Source organism: Salvelinus fontinalis, chromosome 5, assembly GCF_029448725.1.
Source record: "Salvelinus fontinalis isolate EN_2023a chromosome 5, ASM2944872v1, whole genome shotgun sequence".
Classification (NCBI taxonomy): Eukaryota; Metazoa; Chordata; class Actinopteri; order Salmoniformes; family Salmonidae; genus Salvelinus; species Salvelinus fontinalis.
Window position 1 is genome coordinate 25,027,218 of NC_074669.1, and position 18,385 is coordinate 25,045,602.

Genomic DNA, 18,385 nt, shown 5'->3' on the forward strand with positions numbered 1-18,385 from the left:
TACTGTTTTCTCACTGTTCTCACTGTTCCCTCTTACTGTTCCCTCTCACTGGTCTCACTGTTCCCTCTTACTGTTCTCACTGTTCCCTCTTACTGTTCTCACTGTTCCCTCTCACTGGTCTCACTGTTCTCACTGTTCCCTATTACTGTTCTCACTGTTCCCTCTTACTGTTCTCACTGTTCTCACTGTTCCCTCTCACTGGTCTCACTGTTCCCTCTCACTGTTCTCACTGTTCTCACTGTTCCCTATTACTGTTCTCACTGTTCCCTCTTACTGTTCTCACTGTTCTTACTGTTCTCACTGTTCCCTCTCACTGTTCTCACTGTTCCCTCTCACTGGTCTCACTGTTCCCTCTCACCGGTCTCACTGTTCCCTCTTACTGTTCTCACTGTTCCCTCTTACTGTTCTCACTGTTCCCTCTTACTGTTCTCACTGTTCCCTCTTACTGTTCTCACTGTTCTTACTGTTCTCACTGTTCCCTCTTACTGTTCTCACCGTTCCCTCTTACTGTTCTCACTGTTCTCACTGTTCCCTCTTACTGTTCCCACTGTTTTCACCGGTCCCTCTTACTGTTCTCACCGTTCTCACCGTTCCCTCTTGCTGTTCTCACCGTTCCCTCTTAATGTTCTCACTGTTCTCACTGTTCCCTCTTACTGTTCCCACTGTTCTCACCGGTCCCTCTTACTGTTCTCACCGTTCCCTCTTAATGTTCTCACTGTTCTCACCGTTCCCTCTTGCTGTTCTCACCGTTCCCTCTTAATGTTCTCACTGTTCTCACTGTTCTGTCTTACTGTTCTCACTGTTTACATGTTTTTTTTTATTGAACCTTTATTTATCTAGGCAAGTCAATTAAGAGCACATTTTTATTTACAATGACGTCCTACCAAAAGGCAAAAGGCCCCCTGCCGGGGGCACAAAAAAAATAGGCATAAAAAAAAACGTAGTACCAAACACACACCACGACAAGAGAGACACAACAACACTATAGAACGAGAGACCTAAGACAACACCACTGTTCTCACTGTTCCCAATGGAGCAGCACTGGGCTGGGCTGGCTGGTCCAGATGTGGCCTAGCAGCGGTGGGTAGGAAGTGGGCCTTCAGTAGGTCCAGGATGTAGGTGGGAAGTGTGGGTTTCAGAGCAGGACACTAATGGCATTAATGACCTTGAACGATTTGAACGATAGCCATTCAATAAGAATTTCTTAAATTCCACACCCTTCACCTTCACCACCCTCTTCCTCTTACACACCCTGTACAATAACATTATGATACACACCCTGCCCCCCCCCCCCCCACCCTGCCCCCCACACACACCCACACCCACACCCACACACACACACACACACACACACACACACACACACACACACACACACACACACACACACACACACACACACACACACACACACAATGGCCGGGTGTGTAGCTAGGAGCAACTACCTGAGTGTTTTAGCCATGGCCTCTCCTTTCCTCTCCCACCCTTAGGCACCAAGCCAGAGGACATCCAGACATCCCCCCAACCCTCCTCCAAGCACACATTGACTGGACCTCCTTCATTAGAACCTTGACTACAACCCTCCATCCATCAGAACAGCTGCTCCTACCAGCTTTACAAAGAAATCTGAGGTGAGCAAAGTTCTGTACAGTATCCAACAGAGGATTTCTCAGAGGGAGTGGGGAGTAGGGGAGCTGGTTATTGTGAATGTCGCTCATTGAGGCATGATACAAATGTAGTAATCTTAAAATCTGGCTATTTCGTCCTTTGAATATGTGGGTCGTTCCACGAAATAAGTGCCTTTTGCATCCCTTTGACATATCAAGTAGATATTGGGCACCAATATTTAATTTTAAAATCCAGTTATATTAAATGTGGCCTTTAATATAAACCACATGAAGAATTCAATCAATTTGATTTTTACATGGATAAAGACAGCTAAAGTACCAAAATTCTGCATTTTTGACATTTCCCTCCGTGCACCCTCTGCAACTTCTAGGAAGATTATAAACCAACTTAACCCCAACATTTAACCATCATTGTAAAGCCCTAGTTATTTTGTTGCTATGACATTTCTGAAGATGATTTATTTCATGTGATTAGTGATTCATTTACGTCTGTCCCTCATTTTAAGGTCAACTCTGTTACGTGCACTGAACTCTCATTTTAATATGGTGAAAATATTCCTTAAATTAAAAAATTTACATTGAACAATCTAATACTCAAATCATAGTGTAAAAGCAGGTGAGCTTCCCTTCCCCCTGTCACAAGGGGATTTAAGGCTTATTTAAGATAATAATCAACCCTGTTACGGTCAACCCTGTTACGGTCAACCCTGATAATAGACAGTTACTATAGTCCTTTTTTTACCTAACCTCTTGAGATGGGAAAACATGTTTTTTTATGAAGTTGAACATGTGCTCTTTATTGGACCAAGTTACAATCGTCAAAAGGCACCGAATTGGTGGAACGACCCATCTGTTGCACCATACATCAGTGCCAACACACAGGCTGATCCACCCAAAATGCCAAAACGGCAAGATAGAACATGAACATAGCATTGTAAAGGGTGAGACAAAAGCATGTACTTTAGCCCTGGCCCTCTCTGGTGCGTGCCTAGGTCCACAGTCACCTCATCTGATCCTGTTGTTATTTGCTGCTGTTGATGGAAAGATTTACAGAGTGAAGCTCAGTTTCACCGCAAGACCGAAGAGCGAAGGAAAGAGCAGACGGAGAGAAAGACAGAGGGAGAGACAGAGAGAGGGCGTGAGAGAGAAAGACAGAGGGAGAGACAGAGAAAGAGAGAGGGCGTGAGAGAGAAAGACAGAGGGAGAGACAGAGAAAGAGAGAGGGCGTGAGAGAGAAAGACAGAGGGAGAGACAGAGAAAGAGAGAGGGCGTGAGAGAGAAAGACAGAGGGAGAGACAGAGAAAGAGAGAGGGCGTGAGAGAGAAAGACAGAGGGAGAGACAGAGAAAGAGAGAGGGCGCGAGAGAGAAAGAGAGGGAGAGACAGAGGGAGAGACAGAGAAAGAGAGAGGGCGTGAGAGAGAAAGACAGAGGGAGAGACAGAAAAAGAGAGAGGGCGTGAGAGAGATTCCATCAGGACAGAGGCACATAGGTTAAGATGCCAGCACATATACCCACCCCCCAAAAGTGTATATGAGGATAGACTATACACGTACAGTATGTAAGGCATACATACATCACTGTCTCATACATGCTGACCAGACCGGACACGTCGCATGCATGAGCGTTGCAAAATACATTTACACATACATGTTATTCAATCATTGCACCCACACTGCCCGTTGAGCGTCTGCGTGGCCAGGCGCTAAAATAGAAATTGGTTCTATTTGTGATGCTTAACGCGTTGCAAGTCCATCCTCTCACATCTTCTCATTGGTTTTTAGGAGCATATACCCACGTGGGTGATTGAAAGATGAACTTAGGTCCACACTCCAGTCGGTTGTAGTAATGCTGTGAAGTTGTTTGCCAACCTTCATATAAAGTCCAAAAAAGAAAAGACATATAAAGTCGAAAGAAGAAAAGCCATATAAAGTCCAAAGAAGAAAAAGAAGCCTGAAGGAAGGAGAAGAGATGACGAGAAACAAATTCGCTTTACCGTTTTATCTGTGGATTAATTGTTGGAGTTGAGGACCTTGTACATTTCAGTTAAATAACAACCCAATGTTTATATCCCAGGACAAATGATCTAGCAACAGCAAGCTCGCTAGCTAAATTGCCATAAATGTTTAATGCTTTTTGACCTGTCCCCAAATTAATATAATTGGCTCAGAGTTTGTTGTGATATTTCAACCAGCGTGTCCTGATCGCTTCTGGTTTGGGTGAACAAAATGAATGTGCGCGCTACGGTGTGTCCGGTTTGGTCAGCATGTTAGTCATCTCTCCCTCTAATGCTCAGTCTCTCCTGTACTAACCACAGGAACAAAGCAAAGTGCAACTGGACTGAAGCAGCACTTAAGTCTTTATTGATAATTACAAACTGCACCATAAAGTTGAAATAAAATGGTTCTCCAGCGAATTTTTGTCAAAAAATGTTTTTTTATATAAAAAGTATTCAATAATGCCCTTGGGAGAGTTTCAAAGACAAGCAGAGACCACAGTCTGTACAAGTACAAGCTCTAGAGCCAGATAGTTTTTTGTGTCAGTGTCATGCAAACTCTCCAAACACACAAATACATCCACACTCCCAGACCCACCCACACTCACAGACACAATGAAACTATTTCACTAATGCACACACACCAAATGAGGAGCAGTATCAATCCCCTCACTTAACCCATAAATGGTCACCCGACCGTGAAATGTCATGCAAACTCTAGGTCTCTTGGGAGGTTTGAAGAACTTGTGCAGACATCTCTGTGAATAGATCTAAAAGCACGATGACACATGAAGGCTTTGGAAGATTGTGTACGCATATGGCCGGGTCTCATCACTTTATGGGGAAATAATCTCTCCCTATTGCAGCTCCCTACGCACCCAACAACATAACGCACTTATTTAATCAATTCATTTCTTGGCAAATGACACAGGCAGCATTATTCCATATGGATATACTCAGAATCATAACAAGTTAATCTGAAAACTGATTAGAAAAAAGAAGCAAATGGTTTACAGACTAATCTTGACCATATGTGGATGATCTGGGCACGGCACTGGCAGAAGTGCTGCCAGCAGCACAGAAAACCCTGTTTAAGATCCTATTTCTCTGTCTGGGGGACGAATAATGTCACCAGGAAATATGGAAAGCCTTAGTTGGCATCAGATATTGTGAAGCTAGGGTTAGATGAGGCCATCTGACGAATCAATGTTTATGTTCATGCCACAGTCCCTCCAGGTGTGTGTGTGTTTGCGTGTGTGCGTAGCTAGGTAGCTAACGTTAGCTAGGCTAGGGGTTAGGGGTTAAGGCTAGGTTTAGGGGTTAAGGTTAGGGTTAGGTAACATGCTAGCTAAGGACTTTAAGGGGGCATGGTTAGGGTTAGCTAACATGCTAGCTAAATAGTTCAAAGGTAGTAAGTAGTTGCAAAGTTGCTAATTGGAGTATTTGGAGTATTTCTCCTGTCTTATCCGGTGTCCTGTGTGAATTTAAGTATGCTCTCTCTAATGCTCTCTCTCTCTTTTTCTTTCTTTCTCTCTCTCTGAAGACCTGAGCCCTAGAACCATGCCTCAGGACTACCTGGTCTGATGACTCCTTGCTGTCCCCAGTCCACCTGGCCGTGCTGCTGCTCCAGTTTCAACTGTTCTGCCTGCGGCTATGGAACCCTGACCTGTTCACTGGACGTGCTACCTTTCCCAGACCTGCTGTTTTCAACTCTCTAGAGACAACAGGAGCGGTAGAGATACTCTCAATGATTGGCTATGAAAAGCCAACTGATATTTACTCCTGAGGTGCAGACTTTTTGCACCCTCGACAACTACTGTGATTATTATTATTTGACCATGCTGGTCATTTATGAACATTTGGACATTTTGGCCATGTTCTGTTATAATCTCCACTCGGCACAGCCAGAAGAGGACTGGTCACCCCTCATAGCCTGGTTCCTCTCTAGGTTTCATCCTAGGTTTTGGCCTTTCTAGGGAGTTTTTCCCAGCCACCGTGCTTCTACATCGGCATTGCTTGCTGTTTGGGGTTTTAGGCTGGGTTTCTGTACAGCACTTTGATATGTCAACTGATGTAAGAAGGGCTATATAAATACATTTGATTTCATTTTAATTAATTAAGTTGTCCATGACGTGATTTGAACACGCAATGTTTGGGCTGCTAGACGGTTGCATTATACACCCACCCATCCTCCCTGACCAAGCTCCCTCCTATCGTTTCTGTCTTAAGTAACCTACTGTCTTTATCTGTGATTGAAATGCACTGTAGGGAAGAGTGGGATAAGTTTATCCATTTTTACATTCAGCATCACTCCGTCAAGGGAAATATAGTATTCTTTCTAACAAATATATATATATATATATATATATTTCAGGACGTTGTGTATCCCTGGACATAATCAGAATTCATGTAAACATTACAGTTCTGAAAACATAGCTTGTCCAAAAAAGCCTTCTCTTGGCACAACTTACTGGGGTATGTAGTAAGTTGAGCCGCCGGACAGGGTATGTTAAGCCGCCTACAAATGTCTGTACTGAATTAAATATTACCACTACCTTTTTAAAACCATATCTATTTTTATTTCCCAAACACAATTCAACACAATCACGACCACTTTTTTTATTTTAATAATTTGAAGCATCTTTTAACACAGGCTAAACACCTAACAAAACATAGACCAGGCCCTGTTGTTACCTCATATCCCAGCGATAATGCCTTGCATTGCGCCTGAGAAGAAAACACTTGAATTTGCTCAACTTGCGTTTGGCTCAACTATTAGCTTAACTCACCCCATGGCCATTGTCTCAACTTACCCCAAGACAAACATTTTGACTATATTAGCCCACGTTGCTACAAGGACACAGTTTCATGCTAGGTTTAGGACCTCATATTGAAGCTTATAGAGACCCCAACTGACATATAGAACAATCTTAAAATGATCTATAATACTTTGGTTTAGATACAAGCATCATGAAACCTCTAACAGAATAAATTAATTTGACTTAGTGAACATCTGTTTTTTGGACCTGACTTAATTAGGACCTCTTCCTAAATATTTGGTCAAATAATACACTTTGTGTATGTTTTCTTAGAAACACAGGTGGCTCAACTTACCCCTTTGGCTCAACTTACCCCACATTCCCCTATACAAAATCGTGTACGGCATACAAACAAAAATCCAATAAGCAAGTCTTGTCTATTTCACAATAATCTGTGATACTGGGTTGCACACGCACAAGCACATGCACACACGTTATCCTTACCCTACAGAGTAAAGTTACACCTTACATATTTCATGAGTATCTGTTATCAAATTAAACAAGTGCCAGACGAATCAATAAATATTTATAGTAGATGTACATGCTCAAATCAGCTTTCCCAAATAAACTACGACATCAAAATAAGATGACACAGCCCAATGGAAAAACATGGACTATGAAGATCCTCACAAGGGTAGGAAAACAGTGTGAGAGGCAAGGTGTGCCCTGAGGTGATGAAATACAAACAGGCGTAGCTTTTTTGTTAATGAGTGACCCAACACTGAACAAAATCATGTTCAGCAGCAAAACCCAGTAAAACCTTCCATCAAATACCACAAATGTACAGCATGTAACCAAGTACTTCATTATAATTCTCCACAGGACCACAACTTTACTTGATATGACTAATAATGTCTTGCCCTGAAATATTCTGAGAAATCCATTAATTCCAGACCCAAATTAATTGCCAATATTTGTATAACAACCACACAAGCAGATGAGTGGATCAAATATGACAGATTCACCAAACAATGACATGAACAAGTAAGTCAACTTAAAAGTAAGAAACTAAAGTAGGCTACATTAACAACAACAACAGGGTTCAAAGTTCAGAGTTCCTTACCTGTGCTGATGTACTGCCCAAGTTATTAAATATAAGAATGATATCACCTATAATTTTCTTTATCTTCAAGTGAAGGAATTGAAGATTTATATAAAGTCTCAACTTCTGAGAGAGTGACTCTCACTAAGCCACTGTCAAAAACACTGACACACACACACACACACACTCTGCCACTGAGTAACACTGAAACACACACAGAGGGCACAGAGAGAGCAGAGTGGGAGGGAGCAGCGGAAAGTGGAGAGAGACAGAAGGAGAGAGACAGTACGATTTTTAAACGCAACCAAGATTGTTGTGAGACGTGATTCGGACTCTGATCTCTTGGCATGACTTCAGTTGAACTCTCCTTCAATCTCGGTGTCTCGCTTGTTTTCCCCCCCGCTTGCTGTCAGTATCAGTAAATAACACATCGATCCCATTTTGGAGTCCACTGTGGCTGGACCAGGAACCCATGGAGGAAGGGGGAAAGAGAGGTGCTGACATCCTGTCCAGAGTCCCCCAGGCTGAGACACACTGGGGGTTAAACCCCCCAACTCTACTCCATCCCAATTACTCTCTCTGGGTCACTAACATGGAAACCCAAGAGACTAAATCAGGATGGTCCTGGTACTGTACTGTACATCCTGATAAAAATCATATCCAGGTGGGTTGAAACATCAGTGGCAGTAGTATTTGTATGTTTTGGATGCCATTCTGCTTGTGGGGCCAAATGTTATCCTAGCAGCTTCATTGTCACGTTTTTCCCCCCTACTGAAACAAAGCTGTGCTATGCATTCTGTATTCTGTCTGTATTCTGTCAGTTTAGCAGGCTGGGTCACAGTCTACTGGTCATCTTAAAGTCCAACAATACCCCTCAGTTCTGGGACTGACACAGAGCCAGATGACTTTAAGGGAAAACAGGCCTTAGGGGCTTAATTGTGTGTGTGGTATGATGATGAGAAATTAAAAATAACAGCGCTTTGTGACATCAGACATATTATCTTGCATGCCAAATTGAAATAGGCCACTTTGGCCTGGTCTAAAATAGCTTAGTTAGGACGGTATGGAAATAGATCCACTTAGAGTGGGCAGCACCTGGTCAGTATGGGACAGATGGCTGTGAACCCTGCCTGATCATGCTTTGCAAAAAGAGCATACACTGCCCTAAGACTGACTGCAGCCCTCACACGCCAAACGCTTACTGTACAGTTTACATACAGTAGAGAAATGTGAATAAAGTGATTGACGTTTCTCTAGTGCACTGGGGCAAGGCCTGACACAGGGGCTAACATTAAATGAAGCATGAAAGGGTGTAGTTTTTCACTCAGTGAAATGCTCAGTATGGGGTTCAGGTTTTGGGGTTTATAACATTGGGTGAACTGCCCAGTGATATTTTGGTCTGTGTGTGTCAGTGGAGGCTCTGCCACTGGGAAGCAGCAGCAGATGGAATTATTTGTGGTAGTTGTTGCTAGGAGGGGTTTATACCAGAGACAGTGTGTTTGTCTTGTGTGTGTTTTGTGTGTGTGTGTGTGTGTGTGTGTGTGTGTGTGTGTGTGTGTGTGTGTGTGTGTGTGTGTGTGTGTGTGTGTGTGTGTGTGTGTGTGTGTGTGTGTGTGTGTGTGTGTGTGTGTGTGTGTGTGCGTGCGAAAGAGTGTGTAGCGTGTGCACAGACCGACGAAGATGAATACACACACCCACATACACAAACCAATGATGGGCTGGTTCATGCTGCTCTCTCACAGTTTGTTTATTCTAGCTACCCAATAAATGGGGTTGGTTTCATAGCCATTCCATTGGAGCTACACTACTGTGAAAAAGACATGAAAAGAACTATGTGTGTATCCTCCGGCTTAAGTAACCATAAAACACAGGTTAATGAGACGATGAGTTTTACTGATTCAAGATGTTCACATTACTAATGCCAGGCTGGCCAACAGTAGGTTAACTTCAGGCCTGCTGTTGCTGAGTGCTCTCTGGTCTGTATAAAAGCTGGCCTGCCCCCTCTGTAATCATTAGGGCTATAACACAGTGTTCAAGGAGGCTGGGTTCAGGAAGAGAGATAGTTTGGAACTGGAAGAGATGGTTCTGGCTGAGAGCATCAGGAACTTCCAAGATGTTAGTCAACTGACAGAGCATGAAGGGCCTCCTCCCTATTTGCTCTCATTTCCATATGGAGCACACACACCTACAGTACAGTCTCCACACTGTCCAACCCAAGCATTATAACATTACACACCCACTTAATATGGAAACTCCCATTAACAACCACATACATTCGTGCTTACAAGTATGCAAAACCCACTTACACGGAGTAGGCTATTTAACTGTTTAAAAAGGGCCATGTCAAGGTCACATGACATACAAAAATGGGTACAGTACATGTCAACGTTTCCATGACAACCTTCACATTCCCAAAACAAAATAAGAATAGGACCACTCATGAAGTTCACTTGGAAAGGAGCATAAATTACAACATGAAAAACAACAAAGCAGACATCTATGAGAACTCGTTTAAACATTTTCGAACCTCTAAACTGTTATGAGTTCAACATGGAGAGGAAAAGAATCCGTGTTTTCCGCTGAGGGGAAACAAACAACGGGTTGTTTTGAAAATGCTTGAAATCAGCATTTCAAATTATATGTTACGAATTGGCAAAACGTACAATGCAAAAAAGTATTTTTTCCCTTTCTGATTTTCTCTATGTTTGCATATTTTACATTAAATGTTAGCAGATCTTCTACCAAAACCTAATATTAGATCAAGGGAACCTGAGTTTACAAATAACAAAAAAGTACAGTTATTTTATTTATTTAATTAACAAAGTTATGCAACACCCAATTCCCCTGTGTGAAAAAGTAATTTCCCCCTTATACTCAATAACTGGTTGTGGCACCTTTAGCTGCAATGAATGCAGCGAAAATGACATTTGCAGGTTTTCAAGCATGAACTGCTCGTTTCAAGTCCTGCCACAACATCTAAATTGGGATTATGTCTGGACTTTGACTAGGCCATTCCAAAACTTCTAATGTGTTGCTTTTTAGGCATTTTCATATAGACTTGAATGTGTTTTGCATAATTGTCTTGCTGCATGACCCACCTGAGCTTCAGCTTCAGCGCACAGACTGATGGTCTGTCATTCTCCTGTAGAATTCCCTGATACAGAGCAGAATTCATGGTTCCTTCTATTAAGGCAAGTCATCCAGGTCCTGAGGCAGCAAAGCATTCCCAAACCATCACACTACCACCCCCATGTTTGACCTTTGGTATGAGGTTCTTCCTGTGGAATGCAGTGTTTGGTTTTTGCCAGGCCTATGACCTGTGTCGTCCGTGGAAGAGTGGTCCCAAATTCCTCCACAGCAACGTGAGAGACTGATCAACAACTACAGGAAGCTTTTGGTTGGAGTCAATGCAACTAAAGATGGCACAACCAGTTATTGAGTGTAAAGGGGGCAATTACTTTTTCACACATTGGCATTGGGTGTTGCATAACTTTGTTTATGAAATACATGAAATAAGTATGTAATTGTTGTGTTATTTCTTCATTCAGGTTCCTTTCACCTAATATGTCATTGAAGATCTAACATTCAGTATAAAAAATATTCAAAAAAATCAGTATGGGGACAAATACTTTTTCACAGCATTGTATGTTATGAATTTGCAAAATGTATGATGTTATGAATTCTAGCTAGGTGGCTAACATTAGCTAGCTGGCTAACATTAGCTAGGCTAGGAGTTGGGTTGGGTTGGGTGGGGTGGATGCCCACCCATCCACCTCAGCCAACCCAACCAACCACCCTACTTATCGTTTTTGCCTTAAGTAATCATCTGTCTTATGTACCATACCATACCAAACGTAACATATAATTTACTATGTTACATCTAGTCTATGAGACCAGGCTGTAATCTCTGCTGACATATGTACATGGACCACAGCAACAAAGAGTAGTCTAAGCATCCACAGCTGATCCATGACCAGGTCACATGCTTTAGAACTATCATTAGACCAATGACAGTGACTCCTGACCTCTGTCTGCTGTTATTCCTTTCAATGTCTTATTCCTCCAACTCCATAAGATTTTTCCGGCTTAATGAAAAATCTCATTTGACTACTGCCTGTTAGAGAAGAGTGGGGTAGACCTTTAACAAGGAGGAAGTCACAGACACTTAGGGCCATCTGAAGCCAATGACAGCAAAACCCTCCCCAAACGCACGCACGCACGCACGCACGCACACACACACACACACACATCTGCACCCATCTGCACCCATAGCCTCCTCTGCTTCCTGATAGTGATGGCGTATAGTTTTTGATAGATCACCTCTGTAAAGACATACAGGAATCCAGGAGAATGGGGAGAATGACCATTCAGTCACAGGTTTAAAACACCCAGTAATTGGAGCAGTAATGGTGAGCATGTCAGGCGAATTTAAGCACTATATGGAGACACTTAAACCCCAAATCCCTGGCAGAAAGAAAGCATACCCAAATGGGCTTTAGCCCCCCCCCCCCTTGAACAACAAAGGAAATAAGGTGCTCGACTGACGGACTTAAAAATCCCAAAAAGCATTCCTTATCCCAGGACACTTGAACAGGTGACTATCCAGGAAAACAAAGAAAAATGAGGACTGTGTGTCTGCTTCGATCCTTGGCCTCAGCATGATGCGAATCAGCCTACAGTGTTCGCTCTCTCTCTCATGTGCCCTTTTTCTTTCTATAAAAAATAAGTCCTTCAACAAAAGACTCTCAGAAAACAGGAAGCATTTTTTTTATTTATTTAACCTTTATTTAAAGGCCTAGAGCAATAAAAAACGTTATATCCCTGTGTTTTATATATACAGTTGAAGTCGGAAGTTTACATACACCTTAGCCAAATACATTTAAACTCAGTTTTTCACAATTCCTGACATTTTGTCCTAGTAAAAATTCCCTGTCTTAGGTCAGTTAGGATCACCACTTTATTTTAAGAATGTGAAATGTCAGAATAATAGTAGAGAGAATGATTTATTTCAGCTTTTATTTCTTTCATCACATTCCCAGTGGGTCAGAAGTTTACATACACTCAATTAGTATTTGGTAGCATTGCCTTTAAATTGTTTAACTTGGGTCAAACATTTTGGGTAGCCTTCCACAATCTTCCCACAATAAGTTGGGTGAAATTTGGCCCATTCCTCCTGACAGAGCTGGTGTGACTGAGTCAGGTTTGTAGGCCTCCTTGCTCGCACACACTTTTTCAGTTCTGCAAACACATTTTCTATAGGATTGAGGTCAGGGCTTTGTGATGGCCACTCCAATACCTTGACTTTGTTGTCCTTAAGCCATTTTGCCACAACTTTGGAAGTATGCTTGGGGTCATTGTCCATTTGGAAGACCAATTTGCAACCAAGCTTTAACTTCCTGACTGTTGTCTTGAGATGTTGCTTCAATATATCCATATAATTGTCCTCCCTCATGATGCCATCTATTTTGTGAAGTGCACCAGTCCCTCCTTCAGCAAAGCACCCCCACAACATGTTCTTCGGGTTGCAAGACTCCCCCTATTTCCTCCAAACATAGCAATGGTCATTATGGCCAAACAGTTCTATTTTTGTTTCATCAGACCGGAGGACATTTCTCCAAATTGTACGATCTTTGCCCCCATGTGCAGTTGCAAAATGTAGTCTGGCTTTTTAATGACGGTTTTAGAGCAATGGCTTCTTCCTTGCTGAGCGGCCTTTCAGGTTATGTCGATAAAGGACTCATTTTACTGTGGATATAGATACTTTTGTACCTGTTTCCTCCAGCATCTTCACAAGGTCCTTTGCTGTTGTTCTGGGATTGATTTGCACTTTTCGCACCAAAGTACTTTTATCTCTAGGAGACAGAACACGCGTTCTGTCTCCTAGAGACAGAACTCCTTCCTGAGCCGTATGACGGCTGCGTGGTCCCATGGTGTTTATGCTTGCGTACTATGAACGTGGTACCTTCAGGTGTTTGGAAATTGCTCCCAAGGATGAACCAGACTTGTGGAAGTCCACAATTTTTTTCTGAGGTCTTGGCTGATTTCTTTTGATTTTCCCATGATGTCAAGCGAAGAGGCACTGAGTTTGAAGGTGGGCCTTGAAATATATCCACAGATACACCTCCAGTTGGCTCAAATTATGTCAATTAGCCTATCAGAAGCTTCTAAAGCCATGACATAATTTTCTAGAATTTTCCAAGCTGTTTAAAGGCACAGTCAACTTAGTGTATGTAAACTTCTGAACCACTGGAATTGTGATACAGTGAATAATAAATTAAATAATCCGTCTGTAAACAATTGTTGGAAAAATTACTTGTGTCATGCACAAAGTAGATGTCCTAACCGACTTGCCAAAACTATAGTTTGTTAACAAGAAATGTGTGGAGTGGTTGAAAAACGAGTTTCAATGACTCCAACCTAAGTGTATGTAATCTTCCGACTTCAACTGTATATATATTTCCACATCATGAGGTTGGAATAATAATGTGAAATTGTGAAAATTATGATAATGCCCTTTTAGTGTAAGAGCTGTTTGAAGACTTTTTTGCCAGTTTTGGTGGGATGGAGTTTTGGCCTGCCTGGTGACATCACCAGGCGACGTTGGCGGCCCGTCCATTAGGGTGTTAGGGGCAGTACCCCACTTATGAATGGTAAAACATTTGACTGTTTCAATATATAATATATTGTTCAAACAAGCTGTTGTTCAGTTACCTACTGCTCTGCCATCAGCAGCTCCGGGCATTTGGCCTGCAGTCCAGCCAGCCCTTGGATTGCTTTGCTTGCTATTGGGATTGCAGGATTTCATCACATGATTTTCACCGCACAAAGTAAATGGACCGCCCAGGGGCCTTGAAATGAACGCCTACACATTCTGGGTCTGCTCTATCAGGTACTGAAGAGCAAATTGCCATGAACTTGGGACCTGAACCAGACATCCACATAGGGCTGGGCAATATATAAAATGAATGACATTTTTATGAGCGTTTGTTCTCATGTTGTCTTTTTGGTCTTGTCTCTGCACCTTCCCATTTACACACACACATACACACACTCACTCACTCACTCACTCACTCACTCACTCACACACACACACTCACACACTCACACACACACACGCACGCACGCACGCACGCACACACACACGCACACACACACACAAAGCTCCTCCTCCTGCCACTCACAGGAACCAAGATAAAATACCAATTCTTCCTCTGACAACAAGCAGTTTCAACTCGCTATTTTCATTTGAGGTTTGGTCCAACAGTAGGTCATATGGACACTGAAATACATTGAGACATTATTTTACTGTAATAGGAGACAACATAACCTCTCTAACGATACCCTTTTTCTGTTTCCTCTTCAAACTGAAGAGAATACCCTACTATACTGGGAGTATCAATGAACGTTGATTCTGGAAAATGAATGCTCTCATTCTGTTGTGTGCGGCATTGTGCTACCACGTACCGCTAGCAGTATTTATCCACAGACTGTTATACTAGCTGTCTAGACTGTGTTTTATAAATGCTCAATGAGCATAAAAAACTATTATATAAGGAATTGGCAACTCGTTCTCAATCTGAGAAATAAGATAGGCCACTTGATTTCAACATGTGAACAAAGTGGACAGGTTAGCATGCTGTTCAGACAGATGGAGATGGACAGAAGGGTGTGTTGATAACAATTCAACTGTTCTACCTTGTTATCTAGCAAGTAGATCCAAGGGTGCTAAACTTGAAAAATAAAGATTACCTGGCTACTTCCTCACTAGCTCGTGGGCTTGTGTTTAAGAGATTATTTATGAGACCGGTGTTAATTTTCTATAATGACTGCTACAAGAAGTTAGTCATTATTAGTGAATTTGCATTATGCATGGTTCTGGTTAAATTTGTTAAACAAAAGAGCATTTTCATAGACAGACTTGAAAGCCAGATCAGCTTATATATTTCACAAGCCCTGAATTCATTAGATTATTGCTAACTGCTTCAAATGCAGTGTGTTTCTCCTGCCGTTAGATGTTTGCTAGTGGACACTATTGTAGCTACCGGCCAGCTAGCATACCGGTAGCTAGCTTGCACGCACGCTCGCCAATCAAGTCTAACTAAAGTTACTAGCGAGCTCATCATGCTTGTGACATTATGCTAGCTAGCTATCCCCTGTTAGATCATTTGTTTTCACTTGTTGCATCTGTGCTTGTTGCGTTTTCCCTGTGCCTGTGTCACCGATGCACACATTCTAAAAAAAAATATTTTGGTAATCAAAACCATGGCATCATGTGCAGCAGAGGTGATTCTGTTTTAACATGTAAAAGTGAAATAGTTGGGGCCTCCCGGGTGGCGCAGTGATCTAGGGCACTGCATCGCAGTGCTAACTGCGCCACCAGAGTCTCTGGGTTCGCGCCCAGGCTCTGTCGCAGCCGGCCGCGACCGGGAGGTCCGTGGGGCGACGCACAATTGGCATAGCGTCGTCCGGGGTAGGGAGGGTTTGGCCGGTAGGGATATCCTTGTCTCATCGCGCTCCAGCGACTCCTGTGGCGGGCCGGGCGCAGTGCGCGCCAACCAAGGGGGCCAGGTACACGGTGTTTCCTCCGACACATTGGTGCGGCTGGCTTCCGGGTTTGAGGCGCGCTGTGTTAAAGAAGCAGTACGGCTGGTTGGGTTGTGCTTCGGAGGACGCATGGCTTTCGACCTTCGTCTCTCCCGAGCCCGTACGGGAGTTGTAGCGATGAGACAAGGTAGTAATTACTAGCGATTGGATACCACGAAAAAATTGGGGAGAAAATGGGATAAAAAATTTAAAAAATAAAAATAAAAAATAAAAAGTGAAATAGTTGTAGGCCTATTTATGCTGTTGTTCAAATGCACAGATCCCTTTATATAGCTTCCCAAAGAAACAACCTGTCATTTCAAAATGTGGGTTATTATTCTGTCATGCTGCTTTGTTGACAATACGACAACAAAGCATATTTACCCACCACCCCGCGTATTCAGCCAATCAGTGGCCACCACTATCCAGCGGTAAATTAGTTAATAGACCAATAAGAAAGAGAGTTCCAAACCTCTTTGCCAATAACAGCTAGTTTTCAGTTTTCCCCTCCCCGCTCAGACCACTCTCAGACAGTCCTAGCTAAATTCTTTCTTTAGAAATTGCTCTTCGCTAAGAAGCTATTTTTGTTTCTTTTTGACCATTTTAATTGAAAACAATCACAGTAAGGTACTTAATTATTTCCCAGAAATTCTTTGATATTGAGATAAAAACAGCTGCATTTGACCTTTAAGACGTGTTCCTCACCCCGAAACATGTTGCCTAAGAGGAGCCATCTAAACAGCTATAACTCTGGGTCAACGAAAGTCGTTGTTTAAGCCTTAAGAAAGTCATACAGTCTACCCAGCTAACAACAAACATCCCCACAACTTTAGAGAACATTGACCTAATGTCTCATTAGGTCATTAACGTTGCCATAGGAATGTTTCCAAGAGACCATTCCCTTCATGTCAAATAGAGTTTACCCAGAATGTTCTAGAAACATTAAATGAGAACGTTGCAAGAACATTCATGTGTAGTTTTCTGTGAGTTAGGAGAAGATTCCATCAACGTTCCACCAAACATACACAAAACATGGTTGCTATGTTCTCAGAATATAAGATATACATTTTCTATATACGTTTCATGGTAAAGTTGCAAGACCATTCATGTGTCCAGTTTTCTGAGGGTTAGGAGAATATTCCATCAACTTTATATCAAACATACACACAACATGGTTGCCATGTTCTCAGAATATAAAATATTAATATTCTAGACACTTTTCATGGGAACGTTGCAAGAACACTCACATATTTTAGACACTTTGACATACATGATTACATTGTGCTTGTTAATTTATACTGTAGTTATTATTCAATATGTTCTCACCTGGGATTTTAACTCACAATCTCTTGGTTCACGGTACTCTTCCTGCTACACCACCAAGCCTGTGTCAGGTATCAGTTAATCTGACTATTCTATCATCATTGACTTTATTTAAAAGAACTCAGTAATTCTAATCTGAACGGTCCCGTGTGGCTCAGTTGGTAGAGCATGGCGCTTGCAACGCCAGGGTTGTGGGTTCAATTCCCACGGGGGGACCAGGGTTCAATTCCCACGGGGGGACCAGGATGAATATGTATGAACTTTCCAATTTGTAAGTCGCTCTGGATAAGAGCGTCTGCTAAATGACTTAAATGTAAATTTATTTCAGCAATTTAAGGGCTTTCTGTATAGTTGTCAAACCGGTGCACCTGGCACCTACCACCACATTCCGTTTAAAAGGCACTTTATTTAACTAGGCAATAAGAACAAATTCTTATTTACAATGACGGCCTAGGAACAATGGGTTAACTGCCTTGTTTAGGGTACCTTGCCAGCTCAGGGATTCCTTTCAGTTTCAGCTACTAGTCCAACGCTCTAACCACAGGGCTATCTACCACTCTTAAATCTTTTGTCTTATCCATTCACTCTCTGAATGGCACACATACACAATCCATGTCTTAATTGTCTCAAGGCTTAAAAATCCTTCTTTAACTTGTTTCTTCCCCATTTAACTTGTTTCTTCCCCATCTTCCCCATCTACACTGATTGAAGTGGATTTAACAAGTGACATCAATAAGGGAACGTAGCTTTCACCTGGATTCACCTGGTCAGTCTATGTTATGGAAAGATGCTAATGTTTTGTTCACTCAGTGTATGTTACAGTGCCTTGCAAAAGTATTCATCCCCCTAGGCGTTTTCCTATTTTGTTGCATTACAACCTGTAATTTAAATGGATTTTTATTTGGATTTCATGTAATGGACATACACAAATATTTGAAATTGGTGAAGGGAAATGAAAAAAATAACTTGTTAAAAAAATTCCCCAAACATTTTTAT

General features: G+C 42.2%; 1 protein-coding gene across 6 annotated transcripts in view; it reads right to left on the reverse strand.

Moving 5' to 3' along the window:
* LOC129855371 (palladin-like) overlaps positions 1–18,385 on the reverse strand; it is a 117,033-nt gene that overhangs the window by 69,660 nt on the left and 28,988 nt on the right. The window contains exon 1 of one of the 6 annotated variants that reach the window (XM_055922950.1): positions 7,505–7,741. The exons of the other annotated variants lie outside the window; for them this stretch is intronic. The gene's annotated coding sequence lies outside the window, so the exon portion shown is untranslated. Of the gene's footprint in view, positions 1–7,504; positions 7,742–18,385 lie in introns of those variants that run through there. 6 annotated transcript variants of the gene reach the window in all.